We start from the raw sequence: 13,441 nt of genomic DNA on the forward strand, positions 1-13,441 counted from the left end.
TTCTCTCCTGTTGGTTCCTCTGGAGAACCCAGAGTAATACCAGGGGTAACAGTCAATTTAGGAAAGATCTCTTTGATACCTTTTATCCCAATAATTCTACTTCTGTTATTTATCCTGAGGAAAAGATCTGACATCAACACAGTATTTGCACAACAGAGAAGTAATTAATGGCGTCATTCTTCCTATTCCTGGGACAGCAGCTGGATTTGCTCCCCAGGCCAGCCCAGAGCTTGGAGAGACCCCCTCTGCTGAGAAGCCATGCCTGGATCCCTTCTTGGAGGCCAAATGTTGGGGGACTTGGAGCTTTCTGGTGGCCTCGGCATGCATGCCAAGGGCTGACAGTGAGGGGCTCAGTACCACAGTAAGACCAATGCAACCTAGTAATGCAGAAAGGTCTTTGATCAATTGATTTACTCCTGTGACTTTTAGGGACATTACATCCTATTTATTTCAATAATGACAGCTTTCTGGATTAGAATGTAAGTAAAAAATAGCAAAACATAGAGCACAGTTTGGTTTAAGATCTCTTAATCGCTAACATATACAACCTCTCTGTCAGGTCTCCTTGTAGTTAACTGGCTCTCACACACCAACACACTCAGCAGAGAGGCTGCTCGCTGATGCAGGTGCAGGGAAGGCAGGCTGGGCCAGAGTAGCTGTGGTGGGGTAGGGGGGGAGAGGTGGGACGTATTTTGAAGGGAAACCTGAGAGGATTGGCTGGTAGAGAGTAAGTCAAATGTGAGAGACAAGGAGAGGGCAAGGCTGAGTCCCAGGTTTTTTGGTCTTGGCAAATGAAGGAACAGCATTGCCACTTCCTGAGATGTGGGAAGACTCGGGGAGGAGCAGGGTTGGAAAGGAAAACCAGGAATCTGCTCTGAAGCGTGTTTAGTACAAGATATCCATTAGAGAGTCCAGTGCAGACACTGAACACAGATTGAAATGACATGATCCCGGAGTTCTCAGCAGAGATCAGGCCTGGATACACAAGGTCGGAAGGCTTCCCTGAGCAGGCTGCTTGCACAACAGAGGCTCGGGTAAAGCATCTAACACACGGAGAGAAACTAGCTGAGCCCTGGGACATACAAATGTCCAGAGGTTGAGGAAATAAGGCAGATCCATCGAAGGGCATTGAGAAGAAGTTTCTAGAAGTTAAGAGGAAAACCAAGCTGATAAAGTTAAGAGGAAGATAGAAATTGATAAGGAAGATTCAGGACATGAGTGATCAGCCATTTCCAGTGCCGCTGAGAAGCCAAATGACACAAGAAGCAAGCGTTGGCCTTTGGGTTCTCAGCGGAGACAGAACTGGCCGCCTCAGAGGGAGGAGCTCCAGCGACGCATTGGGGAGTGAAAGTCTGACTTTGAAGACCATTCAAAAGAAAATGGAAAGCTTGGCTATCCCGTCGAAAAATGGACAGGAGATAAAAACAGTTCAAGAGGAGGAAATGCAGATGACTCGTGGGTGACAGAAATGCTCGACTTTACTCAAAGGAAGACCACATTGGTGTGCCTCTTAGATGACAAAAAAATAGAACACCATGTGGACAAAGCTGGGGAAACCGGCTCTCCCACATTGCCTTGTGGGATATAAATGTCTTCCTATGGAAGGAAGGAAGCCTGGCAGTTGCCATCAAAACCGCACGGATGTGTACACTGGGATGGCCCCCCCACCTTAGCCATTTGTCTTGTCATTATCCCTGCACACCCCCTGGTGAAGAAGCCTGTATTAGGCTGTTGCACTGCAGCGCCGTTTGAGAGCAAAAGGTTGGAAACAGGCCAAGCATCAATGAATAGGAAACTGGTGAAGTGAAGCTCGGCACAGCCCCACCCTGGAATACTGAGCAGCAGTAAGGATACTCTCTATTGATGGGGAAAGGTCCCCATGATGGGCTACAGCTATAAAACAGCACGTAGGGCACATTAGCATTGGTGTATAAAGAGGTGGGAAGGAATAGATACTTGCCTTTGCTTGTATGACATTCAAGATCTCTTTAAACCTTTAAAAATATTTAAAAATACACAAAACCCTAATAATGATAGTTAACTTTTGGGAGATGTTGCCTGGGTGGATAGCAAAAGACTTTCTGCTTTTGAACCATGTAACTAATGTATTACCTATTCAAAAATTAAGTTAATTAATTAAAAAATAACCTAAAAGAGAGAAAGAGCATGTGTCTGAGAACCCAAGGGGAAAGGACTTCCAACTTCTAGCTGTGGGAGATTTCTCTGCATATGGGATTACCGGACATGATCTGTACATTTTTAATTTCATGCAATGTTGCTTTCCAGAATGTACCAGTCCATGCTCCTACCAACAGGTTTCAGGGGGCCCCCAAATCCCTGCCAATACTTACTGTCATCAGGATATTTTCCTGCTGCAAGATACATGCACCAAAACGAGTAAATAAATCAAGAAAGAAGATGAGGGTCGGCAATCATATGGTCCAATGCAGGGGGGGAACCAGGTAAGCCCAGAGAAAGGAGGGCCCTCAGAGTCCCAGGACAGAGGGGAGTGAGCAGGCGGGCAGGGCTCCCGGGAAAGCCTGCACTGAAGGGGGCTGGCAGGTGTGGCCCTTGGAACCTGTTAGCCCTGAGTGCCTCTGGGGATGGAAGAATGGAGGGGTGGCGGGAGACAGGGATGGCTGGCTTTTGTTAGAAGCCCTTTAATGCTATACATTATTTTCAAGTAATAGTTTGATTTAAAAATCACTTTAAAAATAATTTCTGAGGCGGAGCCAACATGGCGGCGTGAGTAGGACAGTGGGAATCTCCTCCCAAAAACATATATACTTTTGAAAATACAACAAACACAACTAGCCCTAAAAGAGAGACCAGAAGACGCAGGACAGTGGCCAGACTGCAGCTACACCAGCGAGAACCCAGCGCCTCGCGAAGGGGGTAAGATACAAGCCCCGGCCCTGCGGGACCCGAGCGCCCCTCCCCCCAGCTCCCGGCGGGAGAAGAGCAGGCAGAGCGGGAGGGAGACGGAGCCCAGGACTGCCGAACACCCAGCCCCAGCCATCCGGGCCAGAGCGCAGACACAGTATATGCCCAGGGGGCCCTGGATACTGGGAGAACAGGGGGTAGACCTCAGAGCGGGTGCTGAAGCTGATGCCCCTGTGACAAAGAAAAGCGGGGGCTTTTTTGAAAGTCTTAAAGGGACAGGGACTTAACAGCTTGACGGAAACAACCCAGGTCACAGTACAGCAGCTGGAAATTACAGGGAAAACCGGGTGCACTAACCCCCTGGGCAACAGCTCTGAGACCCCTCACGGAGGCAAACAGTCAAGCAGCCCCCCCATCCATCACCCCACCGGGCGCTGCGAAAGCAGAGAAGCAGCCTGAGACAAATTCCGCCCACAGAAAGGGAAATTTCTCCCTTCCGGCCAGGCAAGACACAAAGACCCACTCTACACGCAATTACCCAACACAAGCCACTAGGGGTCGCAGTTGCCCCAGTAAAGAAAGGCCAGTAGTAAGTGAAAATTTTGGCCCTCCCAGCTGACAGTCAATAGCACCTGTCAACACGAAAAGGCAAAAAAATATGATTCAGACAAGACTAACCCAGACAGCTTCGGCATCTGCTACATCTTCCCCTGAGAAGGAATCTGGGGAGATAGATTTAGCCAGTCTACCTGAAAAAGAATTCAAAACAAAAGTCATAACCATGCTGATGGACTTGCAGAGAAATATGCAAGAACTAAGGAAGGAGAATTCAGAAATAAAACAAGCTCTGGAAGGACTTCAAAACAGAATGGACGAGATGCAAGAGACCATTAATGGACTAGAAAACAGAGAACAGGAACGCAGAGAAGCTGATGCAGAGAGAGATAAAAGGATCTCCAGGAATGAAAGAATTTTAAGAGAGCTGAGTGATCAATATAAAAGAAATAATTTAAGAATCATAGGCATTCCAGAAGAAGTAGAGAGAGAAAAGGGGATAGAAAATGTCTTTGAAGAAATAATTGCTGAAAATTTCCCCAAACTAGGGGAAGAAATGGCCTCTCAGACCACAGAGGTACACAGAACTCCCATGACAAGGGATCCAAGGAGGGCAACACCAAGACACATAATAATTAAAATGGCAAAGATCAAAGACAAGGACAAAGTATTACAAGCAGCCAGAGAGAAAAAAAAGGTTACCTACAAAGGAAAACCCATCAGGCTATCATCAGACTTCTCAACAGAAACCCTACAGGCCAGAAGAGAATGGCATGATATACTTAATGCAATGAAACAGAAGGGCCTCGAACCAAGACTACTGTATCCAGCACGAATATCATTTAAATATGAAGGAGGGATTAAACAATTCCCAGACAAGCAAAAGTTGAGGGAATTTGCCTCCCACAAACCACCTCTACAGGGCATCCTACAGGGACTGCTCTAGATGGGAGCACTCCTAAAAAGAGCACACAACAAAACACCCAACATATGAAGAAGGGAGGAGGAGGAATAAGAAGGGAGAGAAATAAAGAATCATCAGATTGTGTTTATAATAGCTCAACAAGCGAGTTAAGTTAGACAGTAAGACAGTAAAGAAGCTAACCCTAAACCTTTGGTAAGTAACCACAAACTTAAAGCCTGCAATGGCAATAAATTCATACCTTTCAATAATCACCCTAAATGTAAATGGACTGAATGCACCAATCAAAAGACACAGAGTAATAGAATGGATAAAAAAGCAAGATCCATCCATATGCTGCTTACAAGAGACTCACCTCAAACCCAAAGATGCGCACAGACTTAAAGTCAAGGGATGGAAAAAGATATTTCAAGCAAACAACAGAGAGAAGAAAGCAGGTGTTGCAATTCTGGTATCAGACAAAACAGACTTCAAAATAAAGAAAGTAAAAAAAGACAAAGAAGGACATTACATAATGATAAAGGGCTCAGTCCATCAAGAGGATATAACCATTATAAATATATATGCACCCAATACAGGAGCACCAACATACCTGAAACAAATATTAACAGAACTAAAGGAGGAAATAGAATGCAATGCATTCATTCTAGGAGACTTCAACACACCACTCACTCCAAAGGACAGATCCACCAGACAGAAAATAAGTAAGGACACAGAGGCACTGAACAACACACTAGAACAGATGGACCTAATAGACATCTACAGAACTCTACATCCAAAAGCAACAGGATACACGTTCTTCTCAAGTGCACATGGAACATTCTCCAGAATAGACCACATACTAGGACACAAAAAGAGCCTCAGTAAATTCCAAAAGATTGAAATCCTACCAACCAACTTTTCAGACCACAAAGGCATTAAACTAGAAATAAACTGTTCAAAGAAAGCAAAAAGGCTCACAAACACATGGAGGCTAAACAACACGCTCCTAAATAATCAATGGATCAATGACCAAATCAAAATGGAGATCCAGCAATATATGGAAACAAATGACAACAACAACACTAAGCCCCAACTTCTGTGGGACGCAGCAAAAGCAGTCTTAAGAGGAAAGTATATAGCACTCCAAGCATATTTAAAAAAGGAAGAGCAATCCCAAATGAACGGTCTAATGTCACAACTATCAAAATTGGAAAAAGAAGAACAAATGAGGCCTAAGGTCAGCAGAAGGAGGGACATAATAAAGATCAGAGAAGAAATAAATAAAATTGAGAAGAATAAAACAATAGCAAAAATCAATGAAACCAAGAGCTGGTTCTTCGAGAAAATAAACAAAATAGATAAGCCTCTAGCCAGACTTATTAAGAGGAAAAGAGAGTCAACACAAATCAACAGTATCAGAAATGAGAAAGGAAAAATCACAACAGATCCCGCAGAAATACAAAGAATTATTAGAGACTACTATGAAAACCTATATGCTAACAAGCTGGGAAACCTAGGAGAAATGGACAACTTCCTAGAAAAATACAACCTTCCAAGACTGACCCAAAAAGAAACAGAAAATCTAAACAGACCAATTACCAGCAACGAAATTGAAGCGGTAATCAAAAAACTACCAAAGAACAAAACCCCCGGGCCAGATGGATTTACCTCGGAATTTTATCAGACATACAGGGAAGACATAATACCCATTCTCCTTAAAGTTTTCCAAGAAATAGAAGAGGAGGGGATACTCCCAAACTCATTCTATGAAGCTAACATCACCCTAATACCAAAACCAGGCAAAGACACCACCAAAAAAGAAAACTATAGACCAATATCCCTGATGAACGTAGACGCAAAAATACTCAACAAAATTTTAGCAAACCGAATTCAAAAATACATCAAAACCATCGTACACCATGACCAAGTGGGATTCATCCCAGGGATGCAAGGATGGCACAACATTCGAAAGTCCATCAATATCATCCACCACATCAACAAAAAGAAAGACAAAAACCACATGATCATCTCCATAGATGCTGAAAAAGCATTTGACAAAGTTCAACATCCATTCATGATAAAAACTCTCAGCAAAATGGGAATAGAGGGCAAGTACCTCAACATAATAAAGGCCATCTATGAAAAACCCACAGCCAACATTATATTGAATAGCGAGAAGCTGAAAGCATTTCCGCTGAGATCGGGAACTAGACAGGGATGCCCACTCTCCCCACTGTTATTTAACATTGTACTAGAGGTCCTAGCCACGGCAATCAGACAAAACAAAAAAATACAAGGAATCCAGATTGGCAAAGAAGAAGTCAAACTGTCACTATTTGCAGATGACATGATACTGTACATAAAAAACCCTAAAGACTCCACCCCAGAACTACTAGAACTGATATCGGAATACAGCAAAGTTGCAGGATACAAAATCAACACACAGAAATCTGTGGCTTTCCTATATACCAACAATGAACCAACAGAAAGAGAAATCAGGAAAACAACTCCATTCACAATTGCATCAAAAAAAATAAAATACCTAGGAATAAACCTAACCAAAGAAGTGAAAGACTTATATTCTGAAAACTACAAGTCACTCTTAAAAGAAATTAAAGGGGACACTAACAGATGGAAACGCATCCCATGCTCATGGCTAGGAAGAATTAATATCGTCAAAATGGCCATCCTGCCCAAAGCAATATACAGATTTGATGCAATCCCTATGAAACTACCAGCAACATTCTTCAATGAACTGGATCAAATAATTCAAAAATTCATATGGAACCACCAAAGACCCCGAATAGCCAAAGCAATCCTGAGAAAGAAGAATAAAGTAGGGGGGATCTCACTCCCCAACTTCAAGCTCTATTATAAAGCCATAGTAATCAAGACAATTTGGTACTGGCACAAGAGCAGAGCCACAGACCAATGGAACAGACTAGAGAATCCAGACATTAACCCAGACATATATGGTCAATTAATATTTGATAAAGGAGCCATGGACATACAATGGCGAAATGACAGTCTCTTCAACAGATGGTGCTGGCAAAACTGGACAGCTACATGTAGGAGAATGAAACTGGACCATCGTCTAACCCCATATACAAAAGTAAACTCAAAATGGATCAAAGACCTGAATGTAAGTCATGAAACCATTAAACTCTTGGAAGAAAACATAGGCACAAACCTCTTAGACATAAACATGAGTGACCTCTTCTTGAACATATCTCCCCGGGCAAGGAAAACAACAGCAAAAATGAACAAGTGGGACTATATTAAGCTGAAAAGCTTCTGTACAGCAAAAGACACCATCAATAGAACAAAAAGAAACCCTACAGTATGGGAGAATATCTTTGAAAATGACACATCCGATAAAGGCTTGACGTCCAGAATATATAAAGAGCTCACACGCCTCAACAAACAAAAAACAAATAACCCAATTAAAAAATGGGCAAAGGAACTGAACAGACGGTTCTCCAAAAAAGAAATACAGATGGCCAACAGACACATGAAAAGATGCTCCACATCGCTAATTATCAGAGAAATGCAAATTAAAACTACAATGAGGTATCACCTCACACCAGTAAGGATGGCTGCCATCCAAAAGACAAACAACAACAAATGTTGGCGAGGCTGTGGAGAAAGGGGAACCCTCCTACACTGCTGGTGGGAATGTAAACTTGTTCAACCATTGTGGAAAGCAGTATGGAGGTACATCAAAATGCTCAAAACAGACTTACCATTTGACCCAGGAATTGCACTCCTAGGAATTTACCCTAAGAATGCAGCAATCAAGTATGAGAAAGATCAGTGCACCCCTATGTTTATCGCAGCACTATTTACAATAGCCAAGAATTGGAAGCAACCTAAATGTCCATCGATAGATGAATGGATAAAGAAGATGTGGTACATATACACAATGGAATACTACTCAGCCATAAGAAAAGGGCAAATCCAACCATTTGCAGCAACATGGATGGAGCTGGAGGGTATTTTGCTCAGTGAAACAAGCCAAGCAGAGAAAGAGAAATACCAAATGATTTCACTCATCTGTGGAATATAAGAACAAAGGAAAAACTGAAGGAACAAAACAGCAGCAGAATCACAGAACTCAAGAATGGACTAACAGGTACCAAAGGGAAAGGGACTGGGGAGGATGGGTGGGTAGGGAGGGATAAGGGGGGGAGAAGTAGGGGGGTATTAAGATTAGCATCCATAGCGGGGTGGGAGAAAGGGGAGGGCTGTACAACACAGAGAAGACAAGTAGTGATTCTACAACAGGTTGCTACGCTGATGGACAGTGACTGTAAAGGAGTATATAGGGGGGACCTGGTATAGGGGAGAGCCTAGTAAACAAAGTATTCGTAAGTATTCGTCATGTAAGTGTAGATTAATGATTAAAAAAAAAAATGCAGTTCCTATGTGGTGACCTCTAATGAGTTCTACACAATAATATAAAGGACATATAAAAGTGTAGGCAAAGGGTCTGTTTGTGTTTATACAGAGGATCAAAGCCTAATTTGGCTACCCCGAAAATGAACTAAGAAACGATATGAAAGAGAACTTCCAACATCAGCACTCTCGGGAAGACTCATGCCAGAAGATGATCATCAAAAAACCCCAACAAAGATCCACGCACTGCTACAGCTGTAGATGCACTCATCCCACCAGCTCCTGGACTTGCCATGGGAATGAAGGAGATATCTAAGCTGGCCTGTGCATACAGTAAAACAACAAATTTGACTGGATCTATACTGTTGGAACTCAACCAAGAATTAGGAGAAGTGCAAATTGTAGCGCTCCAAAATCTTACAACTACAGACTATTTACTGTTAAAAGAACATATGGGATGTGAACAGTGCCCAGGAATGGGTTGTTTTAATTTGTCTGATTTTTCTCAAACTATTCAAATTCAGTTAGATAATAACCATCATATCATTGATAAGTTTTCACAAATGCCTAGGGTGCCTAACTGGTTTTCTTGGTTTCACTGGAGATGGCTGGTAATTACAGGTATGCTTTGGTTATGTAACTATACTCCTATTATGTTAATGTGTGTGCGCAATTTAAGTAGTAGCTTAAAATATATACATGCTGAAGTTACTCTACAAGAAGATATGTCAAAAAAATAATCAATCTTCCCATGTTTTCTCCCGCCTGCTACTTCTATAGCTTTTCTTCTTCCTTCCTAATTACAACGAATTCTTAAATAGAATTCGTGCCTCATATCAAATTTACCGAGTATCATAACTCCTCCAAGTGGTAAAGATACCTCAAGACAAATGCTGGGCATAGAAGCCACAGGGCATAAATATGCAAAGAAATAAAAAGCTAACCATTTCAAACAATAAGGCTTCTCTCTCACTTACCCACTTAACATTTCCCTGTGTGGCCCCGGAAGATGACTGGTTAGCCAGAGACGGGTAAGATTCCTCAAGGGAGGAACAACCTAAGACAGGCACAGTCGCTGGGGGGTCATCAGGTGAGAAATTGGGGATCAACAGAGGTGAGGCTTAGAACCTCACCCCCCCTGTTCTGAGAGAAATCTTCTGCATATGTGGATGTTTTATTGCCCTTGTCTAGCTTGGATTAACACATAGTCTACAGGCACACACCTGATCATATACATTTGCTCTCTTACAACACTAAACTATGTTTTCTACCTTTATGTTGTATCTACCTACCACTTCAGCATCTTATTAAAAATAATAAAGAGAGAAATGTGGTATCCACATATAAATCAAGTATAAAAATCAAATGTGTATTCATATTTGAACTGACTGTTTATAGTTCATAATGCATGAGCAAAACCAAAAGTTTCTGTGATGACTGCCCTTGTACTGTTCACCATGTAACTTATTCACTATGTAAGAATTTGTTCTCCATGTAAGAACTTGTTCGTTATGCTTCAGAAGATTGGAGACTGACGAAAATTAGGCTTGGGGTGGATTAATGATTGTGCATTGAGCATTGACTCCCCTATACAGAATTTTATTGTTGTTAACAACCATTTGATCAATAAAAATGAGAGATGCCCTAACAACAACAACCAAGAAAAAGTACACACTTCCAATTGTAAAATAAATAAGCAACCGGGATGTAATGTATAGCATAAGGAATATAGTCAAAATATTGTAACAACTTGGTATGGTGATAGCTGGTACTTAGAATTATCATGTATATAAATGTTGAATCACTGTGTTGTACACCTGAAACTAATGTAATGTAATACTGTGTGTCAACTACCCTTCAATAAAAAAATAATTATCTAAAAAAAAAAAATAATAATAATAATTTCTGAAGCCAAATAAAAAATTCCATTCAAGCATTTTCAAACCAAAAATTACAGTACTTTACAGTGGGAGGTAGGTGGGGCTTCCAAACCAGAGAGGGTCTGTGATCTTGGGAGGTCTGCACCACAGCGATAAGCACAGAAACGGGAAAATTCAGGGACAGCAGAAAGATGGGTGTGTCTCTCCAAGGATATCTTCTGCCAAAATAATGTGACCGCAAAGACACAGGGCTCCTCCCAGAGGAGGCATTCCTGGGGACAGGACGGGGAAGCTCCTCAGGGCAGTGAGGGGAGGGGTTTCCTCCAAGCATCAGCAGCAGAAACCTCTTCTAGAAAGGTGGGCCCATTTCTCAGCAAAACATGCATAAGTTGTGAAAATTACTTTTTTAAAAAGTCTCTGGAGGGGGTGGATCCAAGATGGCGGCGTGAGTAGAGCAGCGGAAATCTCCTCCCAAAACCACATATATCTATGAAAATATAACAAAGACAACTCTTCCTAGAATAAAGACCAGAGGACACAGGACAACATCCAGACCACATCCACACCTGTGAGAACCCAGTGCCTCATAAAGGGGGTAAGATACAAGCCCCTGCCCCCAGCTCCCGGCGGGAGAAGAGCAGGCAGAGCGGGAGGGAGACGGAGCCCAGGACTGCCGAACACCCAGCCCCCGCCATCCGGGCCAGAGCGCAGAAACAGTGCATACGCGGGACCCTGGATGCTAGGGAAACAGGGTAGCAAGACTGGTGAGCGGGTGCCTGAGGCCAGCGCCTGAGGACAAAGAAAAGCGAGCGGCCATTTTTTTTTTTTCTGTTTTGTTTTGGCGAGCACCTTTTGGAAGTCTTAAAGGGACAGGGACCCCAATACTAGGGAAACAGGGCAGCAAGACCGGTGAGCAGATGCCTGAGGCTGGCACCGGAGAATAAAGAAAAACGAGTGGCCATTTTTCATTTATTTATTTATTTATTTTAATTTAAAAAAATTTTTTTCTTTTTTTTTTGTGGTCGTCGTTTTGTTTTGGTGGGTGCTTTTTGGAAGTCTTAAAGGGGCAGGGCGGGACACTTAATCCAGAGGTAGGGAATCTGGGGATCTCTGGGCACCCTAATCCCCTGGGCTGCAGGGAGCACGGAGGCCCCTTACGGAGATAAATAGCCTCCCAGTAGCTCCTGCTCCAACGGGACTCCACCATTTTGGAGCAGCAGCCCGAGCCAGGCCACGCCCACAGCAACAGCGGAGATTAACTCCATAGCAGCCGGGCAGGAAGAAGAAGCCCTGTCTGCGCGCAGCTGCACAGCACAAGCCACTAGAGGTCGCTGTTCTCTCAGGAGAGGAGGGCCACAAACCAAGAAAGGAAGTCCTTCCAGCCGTCACTCGTCCCAGCTCTGCAGACTATTCCTATCACCATGAAAAGGCAAAGCTACAGGCAGACAAAGATCACAGAGACAACACCAGAGAAGGAGACAGACCTAACCAATCTTCCTGACAAATAATTCAAAATAAAAATCATAAACATGCTGACAGAGATGCAGAGAAATATGGAAGAGATATGGGGTGAAGTCCGGAGGGAGATCACAGATGCCAGAAAGGAGATTACAGAAATGAAACAAACTCTGGAAGGGTTTATAAGCAGAATGGATAGAATGCAAGAGGCCATTGATGGAATTGAAACCAGAGAACAGGAATGCATAGAAGCTGACATAGAGAGAGATAAAAGGATCTACAGGAATGAAACAATATTAAGAGAACTGTGTGACCAATGCAAAAGGAACAATATCCATATTATAGGGGTCCCAGAAGAAGAAGAGAGAGAAAAAGGGATGGAAAGTATCTTGGAAGAAATAATTGCTGAAAACTTCCCCAAACTGGGGGAGGAAATAATCGAACAGACCACAGAAATACACAAAACCCCCAACAGAAAGGATCCAAGGAAGACAACACCAAGACACATAATAATAAAAATGGCAAAGATCAAGGACAAGGAAAGAGTTTTAAAGGCAGCTAGAGAGAAAAAGGTCACCTATAAAGGAAAACCCATCAGGCTAACGTCAGACTTCTCAACAGAAACCCTACAGGCCAAAAGAGAATGGCATGATATATTTAATACAATGAAACAGAAGGGCCTTGAACCAAGGATACTGTATCCAGCACGACTATCATTCAAATATGACGGTGGGATTAAACAATTCCCAGACAAACAAAAGCTGAGGGAATTTGCTTTCCACAAACCACCTCTACAGAACATCTTACAGGGACTGCTCTAGATGGGAGCACTCCTAGAAAGAGCACAGCACAAAACACCCAACATATGAAGAATCGAGGAGGAGGAACAAGAAGGGAGAGAAGAAAAGAATCTCCAGACAGTGTATATAACAGCTCAATAAGCGAGCTAAGTTAGGCAGTAAGATACTAAAGAGGCTAACCTTGAACCTCTGGTAACCACGAATTTAAAGCCTGCAATGGCAATAAGTACATATCTTTCAATAGTCACCCTAAATGTTAATGGGTTGAATGCACCAATCAAAAGACACAGAGCAACAGAATGGATAAAAAAGCAAGACCCATCTATATGCTGCTTACAAGAAACTCACCTCAAACCCAAAGACATGTACAGACTAAAAGTCAAGGGATAGAAAACCATATTTCAGGCAAACAAAAGCAAGAAGAAAGCAGGGGTTGCAGTACTAATACCAGACAAAATAGACTTCAAAACAAAGAAAGTAACAAGACATAAAGAAGGACACTACATAATGATAAAGGGCTCGTTCCAACAAGAGGATATAACCATTCTAAATATATATATGCACCC

This window comes from Manis pentadactyla, chromosome 13, assembly GCF_030020395.1.
Source record: "Manis pentadactyla isolate mManPen7 chromosome 13, mManPen7.hap1, whole genome shotgun sequence".
In the NCBI taxonomy this organism is placed as follows: domain Eukaryota; kingdom Metazoa; phylum Chordata; class Mammalia; order Pholidota; family Manidae; genus Manis; species Manis pentadactyla.